Source organism: Phyllopteryx taeniolatus, chromosome 7, assembly GCF_024500385.1.
Source record: "Phyllopteryx taeniolatus isolate TA_2022b chromosome 7, UOR_Ptae_1.2, whole genome shotgun sequence".
Lineage (NCBI taxonomy): Eukaryota > Metazoa > Chordata > Actinopteri > Syngnathiformes > Syngnathidae > Phyllopteryx > Phyllopteryx taeniolatus.
This window is the reverse complement of record NC_084508.1, coordinates 14,766,926-14,783,579: the sequence shown is the minus strand read 5'-3', so window position 1 is coordinate 14,783,579 and position 16,654 is coordinate 14,766,926. Positions and strand designations below refer to the sequence as shown.

The window sequence follows — 16,654 nt, the reverse complement described above, 5'->3', positions numbered from 1 at the left end:
AACTTGAACTTGTGACCTCCTAACTGCAAGGTGGCTGTAATAACAGTCGTCCACCGTGCCGCAAGTATTTACTAATATTTAGTACTTGAAAATTAATTTACAGCTGTCTAAAGAGACGTTAACCACTGCAGTGCAACTAAATACAACTAAAACAAACTAGAACTACTCAACATTTGAAGATGACACATGCATATTAGAGAGTGAACAGAAAGGTGATGGTTGAGCAATAGAGCATTACTGTCACCTGGGGGCACTTTTATAGGTATTTCTGGAATTGATACCAACATTATAAAATATCAATATAGGGGAACCGTTCCAGGCAACCCACGGTACAGTCTGTACATTGGTATTTGGGCCACGGTTCGGTACATTTCTGTACGTGTTTTGTGCATTGATTGATTGAAATTTTTATTTCAAACATGCAGTACAAAACTAGCAAAAAACAACCATTGTAAATAATACAAATGGAGTATGACTATCCCATACTGAAACACCTTGTACTGTTGGTCCGAAAAGGAGTTGGAAGTAGTTAAACTTTGTGGCCTATCGTATTGTTGGAGATGTCGCCAGGACTCACAAAACTGATCAGTCAGGGCAACTCAGGGGACTTGGGAGACCAAAATATTGCTTGCGCTGTCACCAAGATGATAAACAAGGTGAACCAATTCACCCCAAAGTCACTGATATAGGCTGATATATTCTTTAATTAAATATATAATGTATATTATGTACAGTATGCATGTCTTACTGAGATGGAAAGTTAATATTAATTGCCTACAGAGAGCGAGACATAGGTTTCCACGTGTAATTTGTTAATGCAGACAAGCTTAATAACAGCTTGCGATTCGCAGGGACAATGAGAACCGAAGTTTTGTCGGTGTCCGCTCAGCCGCCGGAGCATGGACGCCCTGGGACAGTCCTCTATAAATGCTTTAACATCTATAAAATCCAAAATATCAGTGCGATCGTTCTGATATTTTCAGAGGTTGAAGTGGGCTATAAGTAGAGGTGTCCACATAAGTTTTGATGATGATTGATCGCAGTTTCGTGACATAAAGCTACTTTAAGCTTTTTCTATATAGTGAGCAAATGGAGAAGAAAATGCTTAACGTCCATAAAATCCAAAATATTGGTGCAATCGTTCTGTTTTCAAAGGTTGAAGTGGGCATAGGTAGAGCTGTCCACATAAATTGTGGTGACGATTGCCCATTTTTGTGACATTAAGCGATGTTAAACTTTTTCGAGTGAGCATATTTAGAGGAAAACACTTAACATCCATGAAATCCAAAATATTGCTCCGATCGTTCTGATATTTTCCGAGATTGAAGTGGGCATACGTAGAGATGTCCACATAAATTTGGACTTTTTCTCTATCGTGAGCGTACACTCTCCCCAAAAGGTCTCCGCTGAAATCAAACGTGTGATTAGGGTCGCCAACTAATCTCCAGGTACTTAAAAGAGCATAAAGATAACTTTTTTTGTCCTTTTTAAAATTATCTCTTTATTTTGTTTGCCAGCAAAAAAAATGCATTTTGTAGTATACTGAATAATATTCCATCCATCCATTTTCAACACCGCTTATCCTGGTTAGGGTCGCGGGATGCTGGAGCCTATCCCAGCTGACTTCGGGCGAAAGGCGGACTACACCCTGAACTGGTCGCCAGTCAGTCGCAGGGCACATATAGACACGGACAACCATTCACACTCACATTCACACCGTCACTGAGTGGGAACTGAACCCACGCTGGCTGCACCAAAGTCAGGCGAGTGTACCACTAGATCATCAGTGACTCTGAATAATATTACCTTAAGGGTTATTTAAACAACTCTTTCCAGTGGTACACTATTATCCCTCTCTTATTCCTTGGCTATTTGTTTGCATGTGACAATACAGTAGTGTAAAATATGTCTAACAAATTACGACATACAAAAATGTAAACAAAAAAGAATTTGTGTAATAGTTGGATTAAATGTGGGAGGATTGGTCATTCTTGCACCCCACTCTGCAGACATGACCAATCAACCCACACTTTATCCAACTGTTACACATGTACAGTTGCTGAAACATAATGTGGTTTGAGCGTTTTCATTGTGTGATCAATCCACACGTCAACCACAGTAAAGGAATGCAAATCTTAAGCTATAATGCTCCCACTGCATTGTACCAGTGGGAGCATTGTCGTGTTTATCTTAAGTGGAACGATAGGTGTGTTCAAAAGAATTCTCACTCAACACTTGTTTAACTGGTGTTATTTTTTCGAGCTGCTCAACTGTCATGTGTCTTGGTCATATTGTTTGTTTACCTTAAAATTTACGGGACAGAAGTTTACAAACAGTAAGATTACTATGCTTTCAAGCAAACTCTAATGATGATGTCATTTCTTTGGAAGCTTCTGTCTTATTGACAACATTTGAGTTAGAGACACCTGTGGTTGTATTTGAACTAGGCACATCTAAAACAGTTTCTTTGTGTAGTATCATGGGAAAGTCAAAAGAAATCAGTCAAGACATTTGGAAGAGAATTGTGGACTTGCACAACTGTGGTTCATCCTTGGATGCAATTTCCAGATGCCTGAAGGTGCCACGTTCATCTGCTCAATTATACACACTATGGTAATACCCACCCATCATACCGTTCAGGAAGGAGAGGGCTCCTTTGTCCCAGAGATGAATGTGCTTTGACACACGTTATTCAGCCTGTAATTGACTAGAGCGAAAGTCAACATTTGATTGACAGGTGAAGGGCTCCTCTTTAGCAGACCAACCACACAGTATGTAGACTTTTTTTGTCATTCCAATTGAAATCATTCTGATTGAAGATCACTGGGCAACTGTTTACATGTGACTTGATCTAGTCCGATGGCATATATACATGATGTGCACTACGGAACAGTTGTGTGACATGCGCACTTCGTCGTGAACGTCACTTCATTTATCAAGATGGCGGTCCGTTGTCTTTTCAGCAGAGAAGTTGGGATTCTTTTTCTGTTTATTTAAAAAAAGAAGGAAAAGCTGGTTCAAAACAATTTGTATGTAGTTAAAAACAAGATCTCCGTCGCATACAAGCTCCGTCAGCAGCCGCCATATATGCGCCGTGCTTAAACAATGACCTCACCATTTACGTCAAGATGAAGCATGCGCAGACGCATCTTTTCCCGGCTCTATTCCGTATGGTGAAAATTTACTTCTGATTGGTTTGGCAAAAGGAACATTCCACCCCTGTGAAACCACATGAAATTCTGTTAAGATTCAGCCTGTTTATTCCGATTGAGGTGTTTATATGGAGCCATTTTCATTCGGTTTGGTTTTCTAAACCGATCTTCTTTTCCTTTCGGCTTGTCCCTTTAGGGGTCGCCACAGCGCGTCATCCTTTTCCATGTAAGCCTATCTCCTGCATCCTCCTCTCGAACACCAACTGCACTCATGTCTTCCCTCACGACATCCAACAACCTTCTTTTTGGTCTTCTTCTAGTTCTCTTCCCTGGCAGCTCCATCCTCATCCTTCTACCAATATACTCACTATTTCTCCTCTGGATGTGCCTAAACCATCGAAGTCTGCTCTCTCTAACTTTGTCTACAAAACATCGAACCATGGCTGTCCCTCTGATGAGCTCATTTCTAATTTTATCCAACCTGATCACTCCTAGAGAGAACCTCAACATCTTCATTTCCACCACCTCCAGCTCTGCTTCCTGTTATCTCTTCAGTGCCACTGTCTCTCATCCGTACGTCATGGCTGGCCTCACCACTGTCTTATAAACTTTGCCCTTCATCCTAGCAGAGACTCTTCTGTCACATAACACACCTGACACCTTCCTTCACCCGTTCTAACCTGCTTGGACCCGTTTCTTCACTTCCTGACCACACTCACCTTTGCTGTGGATGGTTGACCCCAAGTATTTAAAGTCCTCCACCCTTGCTATCTCTTCTCCCTGTAGCCTCACTCTTCCCCCACCAAGCCTCTCATTCATGCACATATATTCTGTCTTACTTCGGCTAATCTTCATTCCTCTTATTTCCAGTGCATGCCTCCATCTTTCTAACTGTTCCTCCACCTGCTCCCTGCTTTCACTGCAGATCACAATGTCATCTGCAAACATCATGGTCCATGGGGATTCCACTCTAACCTCATCTGTCAGCCTATCCATCACCACTGCAAACAGGAAGGGGCTCAGGGCTGATCCCTGATGCAGTCCCACCTCCACCTTAAATTCGTCTGTCACACCTCCAGCACACCTCACCACTGTTCTGCTGCCCTCGTACATGTCCTGTATTATTCTAACATAATCTGTCACTTCAGACTTCCGTATGCAGTACCACAGTTCCTCTCTGGGTACTCTGTCATTGGCTTTCTCTAGATCTACAAAGACACAATGTAGCTCCTTCTGACCTTCTCTGTACTTTTCCATCAACATCCTCAAGGCAAATAATGCATCTGTGGTACTCTTTCTAGGCATGAAACCATACAGTTGCTCGCATATACTCACTTCTTTCCTGAGTCTAGCCTCCACTACTCTTTCCCATAACTTCATTGTGTGGCTCATCAACTTTATTCCTCTATAGTTCCCACAGCTCTGCACATCACCCTTGTTCTTAAAAATGGGCACCAGCACACTTTTCCTCCATTCCTCAGGCATCTTCTCATGTGCTAGAATTCTCTTGAACAAGCTGGTCAAAAACTCCACAGCCACCTCTCTGAGATGCTTCCATACCTCCACAGGAATGTCATCAGGACCAACTGCTTTTCCATTTTTCATCCTCTTTAATGCCTTTCTAACTTCCCCGTTACTAATCATTGCCACTTCCTGGTCCACCACGCTTGCCTCTTCTACTCTCTCATTTTCCTCATTCATCAACTCCTCAAAGTATTCTTTCCATCTATCTAGCACACTACTGGCACCAGTCAACATATTTCCATCTCTATCTTTAATCACCCTAACCTGCTGCACATCCTTCCCATCTATATCCCTCTGTCTGGCCAGCCTGTATAGATCCTTTTCTCCTTTAGTGTCCAACCTGCCATACATGTCATCATATGCCTCGTTTGGCCTTTGCCACCTCTACCTTTGCCCTGTGTCGCATCTCAATATATTCCTTTCACCTCTCCTCGGTCCTCTCAGTGTCCCACTTCTTCTTAGCTAACCTTTTTCCTTGTATGATTTCGTGTACTGTGAGGTTCCACCACCAAGTCTCCTTCTCTCCTTTCCTGCCAGAAGATACACCAAGTATTCTCCTGCCTGCCTCTCTGATCACCTTGGCTGCAGTGGTCCAGTCTTCTGGAAGCTCCTCCTGTCCACCGAGAGCCTGTCTCACCTCTTCCCGAAAAGCTGCACAACACTCGTCCTGTCTCAGCTTCCACCACATGGTTCTCTGCTCTGCCTTTGTCTTCCTAATCTTCCTCCCCACCACCAGAGTCATCTTACACACCACCATCCTATGCTGTCTAGCCACACTCTCCCCTACGACAACCTTACAGTCGGTAACCTCCTTCAGATTACACCGTCTGCACAAGATGTAATCCACCTGGGTGCTTCTACCTCCGCTCTTGTAGGTTACACTATGTTCCTGCCTCTTCTGGAAAAAGGTGTTCACTACAGCCATTTGAATCCTTTTTGCAAAGTCTATCACCATCTGTCCCTCCAAGTTCCTTTCCTGGATGCCGTACTTACCCATCACTTCTTCATTACCCCTATTTCTTTCACCAACATGTCCATTACAATCTGCACCAATCACGACTCTCTCTCTCTGTCTGGGATGCTCAGAACTACTTCGTCTAGCTCCTTCCAGAATTTCTCTTTCACCTCTCGGTCACATCCTACCTGTGGGGCATAGCCACTAATCACATTATACATAACACCCTCAATTTCAAGTTCGATCTGATACTCTTTTCACCTCCAAGACATTCTTAGCCAACTCTTCTTTTAAAATAACGCCGACTCCATTTCTCTTCCCATTTACACCATGGTAAAATAATTTAAACCCTGCCCCTAAACCTCTAGCCTTACTGCCTTTCCACCTGGTCTCCTCGACACACAATATATCAACCTTTCTCCTAATCATCATGTCAATCAACTCCTGAGATTTTCCTGTCATGGTGCCAACATTCAAAGTCCCCACATTCAGTTCTAGGCTCTGTGCTTTCCTCTTCTCTTTCTGCCGAAGAACCCGGTTTCCACCTCTTCTTCTTCGACCCACAGTAGCTGAATTTCCACCGGCGCCGGTGGCGAACGTTGTTAACCCGCGCCACGACCGATCCGGTATGGAATTCTTTGAATGAACGCTCATATTTGTTTGGCAAAGTTTTAAGCCGGATGCTCTTCCTGACGCAACCATATGCATTTATCCGGGCTTGGGACCGGCCTACAGTTTGCACTGGCTTGTGGCCCACATAGGGCTGCATTTCTAAACCGATAATAATCGTAATAGAAGGTTCCATGTAAACCAGGCTAGTCTTACAGCTCTTTATTTCAGACCCAGGGGGATCCATATCACAGAGTAAAGAAAAACAATTTGATAGAGGAAAAAAGAGAGGAAACTATAATAATAATACTTATTTAGAAGCAAATAATAATTATACAAATAAGTAGGGCAGGCCTTATTTTTCATAATTTCAGAGGCATTAAATAAACAATATCCAGACTCCTTACCAGCAACGCATATATTACACGCTTTCACGGGCTGCAGAGAAGCAGCCTCTGAGCCGGCATAATGACCATTAACCAACCATTAGCCAGGACAATCTTCCTTCCTTTGAAATTCAGTGGGCAACGGGCTTTTGTTGCCGCAGAATGATACTCCATAAGTGGCCAAAGCCGTGCGACGCGGCTCCGGTCCCCCGGATGAATATTCCCCTCAGGACGAGGAGGAGGGAAGGAGGTCGTGAGGCTAAAGGTACGAACGCTGTTGTGCTGGACCTCCAACAGCATCTCCAACCGCTGACAATGGACCGTGGGGCGGCGGATTTCGTCTGTTTCGCCGCTGCCTCACAACGTGCGTGGGTGCTAAATTGCAAGAAAAGTTGCCCAAATCACTCAAAAGTGTTACACTTAAGGGAAGATGCATTTTTTTCAAGTTGTGGGCATAGTTTAATGGCCAATTGCATGCTATACTGGTAGAACCGGGTGAAGTTATTTATGAACAAGAAAGTGCAGATCCGCCAAATGGCTACTGCATGGAATATGTACGCTTGGTGTCTATATAGTGGGGCATTTGACCTAGGCCCATGATGTCACGGGGCTGATTTTTAAAATCCCGCCCACAAAATCAGGAAAATTTAGAAGGTGAAAAAGTTTTAAGCCATATCTCAACAATTCAGTACTATCAATACTATCATCACGGAATACATATACAGTAATCCTCTGCTATATCACGGTTCTTGGTTCTTGGTCCTACCATACTGAAGATTTTTACTGCCGTTGTTACTCTTTTATACTGTTAGTACAATATTTTTATCCATTGCTCTTGCTCTCAATATATTGTGTGAGTACAATATTTTTGTTATTTATTGCTCTTGCTCTCAGGACTCGTACTTTTAGTGGATAATGATTCACTGAGGACACACACACACACGCACTCTTTCTCTCTCTCGCTCACACTCATACATGTAGATAAGCAATGCTGTGCGTTGGTGAATGCAGATTCACCATGTTTTATGCATCCCTGCTCATTTTTGTGCATCTCAGATGCAGAACGCACATCAAACTAGATCCCTGGATAAGCTCGAGAAATTTAAATTACCTGATTTTTAGGCCTCTCTGCAGGAAAATGTCTAAAACTCAGGTGTGCGTGGATGATTTTAATTCATATTTCACGTTTACCGAGGCACCATAGAGCCAATATTAGATCCCAAATACTTCAAAATGTTGATTTTCTAAAAATATGGCACCTTTACTGTATTTGGAAACTAAACACGAAAATGGGCTTTGTTGGAATACAATGATAGCAAAGTCATTGCTTAAGGATAACTTACTATAGTCAATCTTTTGGAGTGGTCGTCAAGAAGCCCTAATTTCAATCCTATTTAAAATGTTTAGGCAGACCTTAAAAGGCATGTGCGAGCCAGGTGGCCTGAAAACTTGGCTCATTTACACCAGTTCTGGGCCAATATTCCTGCCAGCTATTGTGAGAAGCTTGTGGAAGATATCCAAAATGTTTGACCCAAGTCATACAGTTTAAAGGCAATAGACTGAAGAAAGTAGCAATAAATTGTCTAAAAAAAAAAAAATCTTCCATTTAGCAAATAGAAATGATTTTGGTCACTGTAATTGAGCTAAAACAGGAACGGTTTGGTCTGATTTCATGTCAGACAGTGAGGGGGGGAAAAAGTGTGTGTCTTTATATATGCACCACGCTATAACGGACTAATGGGAGGGTGGTCTTCTGTTATAGGCAATTGACCGTTAGATTGAAGCACTTTTTGTGGTCATATACACCCATATTACTGTACAGTAAAAAATTTTGTAGTTTTTTTTCATGGCCTAAACAAAGTCATGGTAAATAAATATATCCATCCATCCATCCATTTTCTGAGCCGCTTCTCCTCACTAGGGTCGCGGGCGTGCTGGAGCCTATCCCAGCTATCATCGGGCAGGAGGCGGGGTACACCCTGAACTTGGTTGCCAGCCAATCGCAGGGCACATACAAACTAACAACCATTCGCACGCACAGTCACACCTACGGGCAATTTAGAGTCTTCAATTAATGCATGTTTTTGGGATGTGGGAGGAAACCGGAGTGCCCGGAGAAAACCCACGCAGGCACGGGGAGAACATGCAAACTCCACACAGGCGGGGCCAGGGATTGAACCCGGGTCCTCAGAACTGTGAGGCTGACGCTCTAACCAGTTGCCCACCGTGCCGCCTAAATAAATATAAAAAACTTGAAAATGTTTTAGAAGTTTTAAATCTTATCCAAAGTTACCACGCCGGTGTGCTTGGTCATGATGACATTGTTGACGTACAGTACTCATCATAGGAGAGTAGCTTTCATGAGCCGCGATGAATTATTGTGTTTCCTAGTTCCAAATCCATTGCCCTAGATGAGCGGCTTGACAAATAAAAATGCACCAAAAATACCATGTTCCAGACCCAAGAGACTTGCTCTGTATTCCTCAGTGTTAACACCGCCGCCATGCTGCTCTCTCTCTCTGTGCAGCGCTATGCACAATAGATATAACTATCATTATCATGACCGCCACGTCAATGCACCACATTCAACATGGCCACCACACAGGTACGGGAGGCACGTCTTATGAAATTGGATCTAGTCATATTGTGAATTGCCGTGAAAAGGTATTGGCCCCTTTCTCAAATTCTTACAATTTTGCATAGTTTTAGGGCCAGGTAACTAGTAGTTTTTTTTTCCCTTAATAAAGGAAATCATTTAAAAAGAGCATTTTAAGTTCACTTGGGTTATTTTTGTTTTTTTTGTTTGATGATCTGAAACAAAGTGGGGAAACTATGCAAAAATATAAGAATTTGAGATGGGGGCCAATACTTTTTCACGGCACTGTATATCTGTGACCCGGAAATACGTCAAAGTTGCGCCAAAGTGCCAGTAAACAACAGCGGCCATTTCTAGAACTAACAGACTTTGTCAACGGCAGTTTAAGTGACAAATGGAAACTATTTTTGGACACATTGTTCAGTCCCGACCGTCCATTTATCCAAGATCCGTTATATCGGGGTCCGTTACGGCGTGGTTCCATTGTAGTGTATGAAAATATCGGTTTTCAACTGTTCATAGGTCAATATATTAGACACTCACTGAGTGGAGTTTTCATAAGACTTGCTCACGTCTTGCTTAATGTTAGGCATATTTTTGCGGAGGATTTTGATTGAAATCGAAATTGTACCACTTCTGGAATTTGGAGCTTCTACTGTAATGTAGTGTAAAAAAAATTAACCACAGCAAGCAGGAGTGTATTTGCCTTTTTTGAATCAGTAGTTTCAGTGCTCCTGCTTGGTTCATTGGGATTTTACCCCATTTTCCCACTGTTGTTTTTGTGAGGTAAGAAAGAGGCATTGGAGTTGAGTGCTATTGTGTGTGTAATTGTATCATCTATTGTTGGAGTGTAGGAAATTAGTTTGTCAGAGAGAAATTCTCACGTTTTGGAGGAACTTGCTTGTTAAGTGTTGCGTCACCTTGGAACTACTACTACTCAATGTGTTTCATTGTTTATTGTGCTCGAAGTTATTCAATGTCCTAAGAAACCTTGAAATTAGATCAGGATGGATAATGCTCATGTGTCACCGGACAACAGTTTACTCAGTTTGCTGTGTTATTGTTGTTGTGTTTTTCTGCTGTAGTTACCTTATGGAGACTTTCCACGCGGTCCTCATAGTTGTTGTGATGATTGGCAGTACTTCCTCCATAGCTGGAGGAGTGATTGGCAGGATTCTTTATTACATCCCTTCATCCTCTCAAGTCCTCAACCCCATCTACAACACATCCTTCCTGCGAGCCTGTAATTGCTGACATTTATGTAGTGTTTCATGGTGTTTGCTAATGTATTAATGCTGTAGAGCCCGAGAGATAACTCGCCTTGTAGGCCATCCCCTCTCTCCATTTCCCTGCTGGCATTAAAGGAATCGTCCTCTACCTGACAATGGCCTATGAAATCATAGTTTTATTGTTTGCGGGTGGTGAGGGGGCTTTGGTTTCCATAACAACTCTGCTGAGCTGCAAGCTCAGGAGACCCCTCCCTCGTTCGATTGTCTGCCTTCAGGTGACATTCAGCTGCGAGTTCCGTCTGTTGCATTTTCCAGTTTTTTCTTCCCTCTTTAAAAAAAAGCTTAATGTATTTTTTCATGTACTCAAAATGAAGGATTTTCATTAGGTTAGCTGTAGTTTTAAAGGCACAATTGAGGTAACACCACAACAGAGACTGGAACTTGTGAACGACGTCTCATCAGATGCATCCTCTTCAACAATGACATTTTGTCACGCTGCCCCTGTTCTTCACTCGCCCCATCAAAGAAATAGAATCAGGTGGAACTGTAGTTACCATCAGCACAGCTGTCAGCAGTCATTATCTCACACAACTGCCAGGCTCCCTAATCCAAACACTATGTACACAAGAAAAGAAAAAAATGAAACAGAAAGAATGAAGGGAGAAAAAGAAAGGTAGAGAACGGGTGTAATAGAGGAGGGGAGGGGGGAGAACATTCTTTTCCTGTATCGGCCTTTGAATGCTTGGACCCTCAATGCAAGTGTTAATTAAAAGAATCCAAAAAAGAGGAGCCAGGTCTTTTGTGTGGAGATGTGGGAGAGGCCAATTTGGGGGTGGGGGAGGGGGTTAACCTCGTCACCCCATCCCCTCATGCCCTGCGGCGCTTCAGCCTTGTTTCCACATTTTACCACTGAGCTTCCAAGCTGCACTTGTGTACTTCAACATCGGGAGAAGCCATGGGGTCAAAGCGAGGAAGAGGATTGAGAGGCTCTCCTCAAGATTTTTCTCCTCTCTTCCTTGCATCTATGTCAGCCCCCAAAGCCTGCAGGCTGCTTTTGACAGGGGAAGTGATCAACTTTATTTATACACTGATAAGGCCCTCAGACCAAAGCCCCTCATTGAGAGCTGTGTGAGTAAAGGGTTATTCTCTCAACGGCCGCTGTTAAGATTTGCACGTGTGATTGCCACTGGATGGGGGTCCTTCTCCTAATGTCTTTAAGGCTCAGACCATTTATGTGTTTATCCGGCTCAACACCTACAACATCTCTTCCCTCCACTTCGATTACACCTCTCAAATCAGACTTGTGGCTAGAGATGTCCTGTCAGACCCTGTCCATTTTGTCCTCTTGTTCATTAAAACATTTATAGAGTGATTTTGGCAAGTTGTTTTCCATCACTTTTGACTTTGAGAAATATGAATTGCAAGTTTAGTGCCTAGGCCCGGAGTGCTAAACAATGTGGAGTTATGTTACATGAGCAAATATGAGCCAATCCAGTTAAGTGTTCTTCGTTGGTGTTCCTGGGGTGTGACGCTTACACTCTAGTACACTCACTACTAATTGGTAATACACAAGAAACACAATCTGTTTAGTCTTTTATCGGTCTCTTTTTACACCTAACACACCCCACAAAAATCTAGTAGATGGGAGTTTTTATTTTTATTGTTGAAAGGTTTAAGACCGTGCACATGTGAACCATCTACTTGTCCTGTTGACACTCGTATGCGTATATTAGGTTTGAGAATTAACGTTCTGAGATTGTCTGCGCTGGTCAGAGTAAAACAATATTGAGTAGCAAACACATCCACCATTTCTGAAGGTTTCCATCTGACATATAATGCAAAATTTTTTTCATCTTAAAGTTGCCGTTTTCACTTTCATGTCGTTGTAAATAAAAAAACAAATGGCCTGAAAGAATCTTTGGTTAAAAGTGATATGAAGTGAATAGGCCACAGTGGCGTGAAAAAGTATTGCCCCCCTTCTCAAATTATTATATTTTTGCATAGTGTCCCCACTTTAAGATCATCAAATAAATGTATCAGACAAATATAACCCAAATGAACTTAAAATGCTGTTTTTAAATCCATCCATCCATTTTCTGAGCCGCTTCTCCTCACTAGGGTCGCGGGCGTGCTGGAGCCTATCCCAGCTGTCATCGGGCAGGAGGCGGGGTACACCCTGAACTGGTTGCCAGCCAATCGCAGGGCACATAGGAACAAACAACCATTCGCACTCACAGTCATGCCTACTGGCAATTTAGAGTCTCCAATTCATGCATGTTTTTGGGATGTGGGAGGAAACCGGAGTGCCCGGAGAAAACCCACGCAGGCACGGGGAGAACATGCAAACTCCACACAGGCGGGGCCGGGGATTGAACCCGGGTCCTCAGAACTGTGAGGCTGACGCTCTAACCAGTCGGCCACCGTTCCACCGTGTTTTTAAATGTTATTTATTAAAGAAAAAAATATATTCAACGTTACCTGGCCCTGTGTGAAAAAGTAATGGCCCCCTAAACCTAATAACTGGTAGGGCTATCTTCAGCGGCAAAATCACGTGTTTTCTATAACTGGCAATGAGTCTTTCACATCTCTGTGGAGATATTTTGGCCCACTCTTCCTTGTAGAATTGCTTGAATTCAGCAAAAATTGAGGGTTGAACGGCCTTTTTAAGGTCATACATACCACTGCATTTCAATCGCATTCAAGTCTGGACTTTGACTCGGCCAGTCCAAAACTTTAAAAAAAAAAAAAAAAAAAAAAAAACTGGTGTGTTTTTGATCGTTATCCTGCTGCAAAGCCAAGTGCGCGTTCATGGTTCCATCATTCACACCAATTTGTCCAGGTCTTGAAGGAGCAAAGCAGCCCAACACCACCACACTACCACCACCATATTTGACTGCTGGTGTGATGATCTTTTTCTGAAATGCTGTGCTACATTTACGCCAGATGTAACGAGACACACACCTTCCAAAAAGCTCAACTTTAATCTCGTCAATCCATATAACCACCTCCGTAATCCTTAAATGGAAGACGACGAAGAATTGGGACGACCAGAACCCTTCCTCGAGCAATCGGGGGAGAAGAGCCTTGTTGAGAGAGGTAAAGAAGAATCCAAAGATCACTGTGGCTGAGCTCCAGAGATGCAGTTGGGAGATGGGAGAAAGTTCTAGAAAGTCAACCATCACTGCAGCCCTCCACCACTCGGGGCTTTATGGCAGAGTGGCCCGACGGAAGCCTCTCCTCAGTGCAAGACACATGAAAGCCCGCATGAAGTTTGCTTAAAAAAAACACCTGAAGTACTCCAAGATGGTGAGGAATAAGATTCTCTGGTCTGATGAGACCAAGATAGAACTTTTTGGCCTAAGCGGTATCTGTGGAGAAAACCAGGCACTCCTCATCACCAGTGCAATACGGTCCCAACAGTAAAGCATGTTGGTGGGCAGCATCATGCTGCGGGGGTGTTTTTCAACTGCAGGGACAGGACAACCAGTTGCAATCGAAGGAAAGATGAATGCGGCCAAGTACAGGGATATCCTGGACGAAAACGTTCTCCAGAGTGCTCATGACTTCAGACTGGGTCGAAGGTTCACCTTCCAACAAGACAATGACGCTAAGCACACAGCTAAAATAACGAAGGAGTGGCTTCAGAACAACTCCGTGACTGTTCTTGAATGGCCCAGCCAGAGCCCTGACTTAAACCCAATTGAGCATCTCTGGAGAGACCTGAAAATGGATGTCCACCAACGTTCACCATCCAATCTGACAGAACTGGACAGGATCTGCAAGGAGGAATGGCAGAGGATCCCCAAATCCAGGTGTGAAAAACTTTTGCATCATTCCCAAAAAGACTCATGGCTGTAATAGTTCAAAAGGGTGCTTCTACTAAATACTGAGCAAAAGGTCTGAATACTTAAGGCTGTGTGATATTTCAGTTTTTCTTTTTTAATAAATCTGCAAAAATTTCAACAATTCTGTTTTGTTTTCTGTCTATATGGGGTGCTGTGTGTACATTGAGGAAAAAAATAACAAATGATTTTAGCAAATGGCTGCAATATAACAAAGAGTGAAAAATTTAAGGGGGTCTGAATACTTTCCGTACCCACTGTATGTCTCTTGTCTACACCGCAAAACAGACCAAAAGTTTGATGTGGCTGACATGGTCGAGTGGTCATTTGCCATAGAAGTGTAGGCCTGCATGAAGAACCGCTCTCTTTTTTGGAGGGGGACACAAACTCCCTGCGGTCTGTGCATGCCTTTTCAGACTCAATTGGCATTGGATGTAATCGTGTCCTGATTCAACCACGTCCAGCTGCTCTTTGTGCATCCAAGCTGATCACAGCACCTCTGCAGGGGACGAGCAACTCCTCTGCCTCTTTTCTCCCCCTAGCCCAGCCTGCGTGCCCTGACTCACTCCTGTTGTTGAGAAGTTCACTCTCCCAGAAAAAGGGTCTGCATCTGGGCTTTCTGTATTCAATTTCTCTTCACAATTAGCACATGTCAGTGAATATAGTGTTGTACCATTAGGACAATGGTATCATTCAGGCTGCAAGAGATGGCAAGATAGTACTGCCAGTAATGCCTATAATGGGTTTTGTTGACGGCAATTAAGATGTTATCTTGTTGAGGAAATATTGACTCCGATTTTTTTCTGTTGTTGTGTGTCGCACATTGTTGTTATATGATGGCAATTAATCTCCGATCACATCACTTTTTAAAAGCAGGTGTCTTTGGTTTCACTCTGCTTTGTGCAGTTCATATTGTTGATATCCCTCGGGCCTAAGCCTGCAGATACCATTTGTAATGAGTCCCTACTGCATTCTGACATTTTCAGTCATGACTTTGGATTTGGCAGCTCATTAGACTGTAGTTTTCAATTTCAAAATAATTTCAGTAAAAAGGAACCTTGGGTTTTTCTTACCTTTTGTACTTCATCTACATAGGTTGTTTTTACAGACATTTGCTCAGTCTTCTTTAAGTTAAGCTTAAGTCTACACAGAAACTACCTAATTTATTTATTTATTTGCATGTTTGTCACACGTAAATGTTTCCCATCATCAAACAAATTTAAATATTAGTCAAAGACAATACAAGTAAAAACGAAATGCAGTTTTTAAATGGTTTTTATTATTAAGGGAGAAAAAAATCCAAACCTGCGTGGCCCTTTGAGAAAAGGTTATTGCCCCCTAAACCTAATAACTGGTTGGGCCACCCTTAGCAGCAACATCCGCAATCAAGCATTTGCGATAGCTTGCAATGAGTCTCTGACAGCGCTGTGGAGGAATTTTGGCACACTCATCTTTGCAGAATTGTTGTAATTCAGCCACATTGGATGGCTTTCAAGCATGAACCACCTTTTTTTAAGGTCATACCACAGCATCTCAATAGGATTCAGGTCAGGACTTTGACTAGCCCACTCCAAAGTTTTCATTTTGTTTTTATTCAGCCATTCAGAGGTGGATTTGCTGTTGTGATTTGGATCATTGTCCTGCTGCAGAACCCAAGTTCATTTTAGCTGGGGGTCACGAACAGATGGCACCGCAATCATTCAGGATTTCTTGGTAGACAGCAGAATTCATGGTTCCATTTATCACAGCAAGTCTTCCAGGTCCTGAAGTAAAAAAACAGCCCCAGACCATCACACTACCACTACCATGTTTACTGCTGCTATGATGTTCTTTTTCTGTTTCTTTTTACTTTTACGCCAGATATAATGGGGAACACACCTTCCAAAAAGTTCAACTTTTGTCTCGTCAGACCACAGAGTATTTTACTTAAAGTCTTGGGGATCATCAAGATGTCTTCTGGCAAACTTGAGACGAGCCTTAATGTTCTTTTTGCTCAGCAGTGTTCTTTGTCTTGGTACTGTGGCATGTAGGCCGTTTTTGCCCAGTCTCTTTCTTTAGTGGAGTCATGAACACTGACCTTAACTGAGACAAGTTAGGCCTGCAGTTCTTTGGATGCAGTTGTGGGGTCTTTTGGGACCTGTTGGATGAGTCGTCCCTGCGCTCTTGGGGTAAATTTGGTCGGCCGGCCACTCCTTTGAAGTTTCACCACTGTTATGTTTTTGCCACTTTTGCGCTTTCTGACGCCACAGCAATGCTATCAACTCAGGTGTATCGTTGAAATGTTAAATAAAGATAGAACAAGAACAAAGCATTTCAACTCGAGGTGCAGCGCCGCAATGGTAAACGCCCACCTTGACGCAG

The 16,654-nt window shown here is 42.9% G+C and overlaps 1 protein-coding gene across 2 annotated transcripts in view; it reads left to right on the top strand.

Moving 5' to 3' along the window:
- faf1 (Fas (TNFRSF6) associated factor 1) overlaps nucleotides 1-16,654 on the top strand; it is a 95,666-nt gene that overhangs the window by 31,905 nt on the left and 47,107 nt on the right. The gene's annotated exons all lie outside the window — the stretch shown is intronic.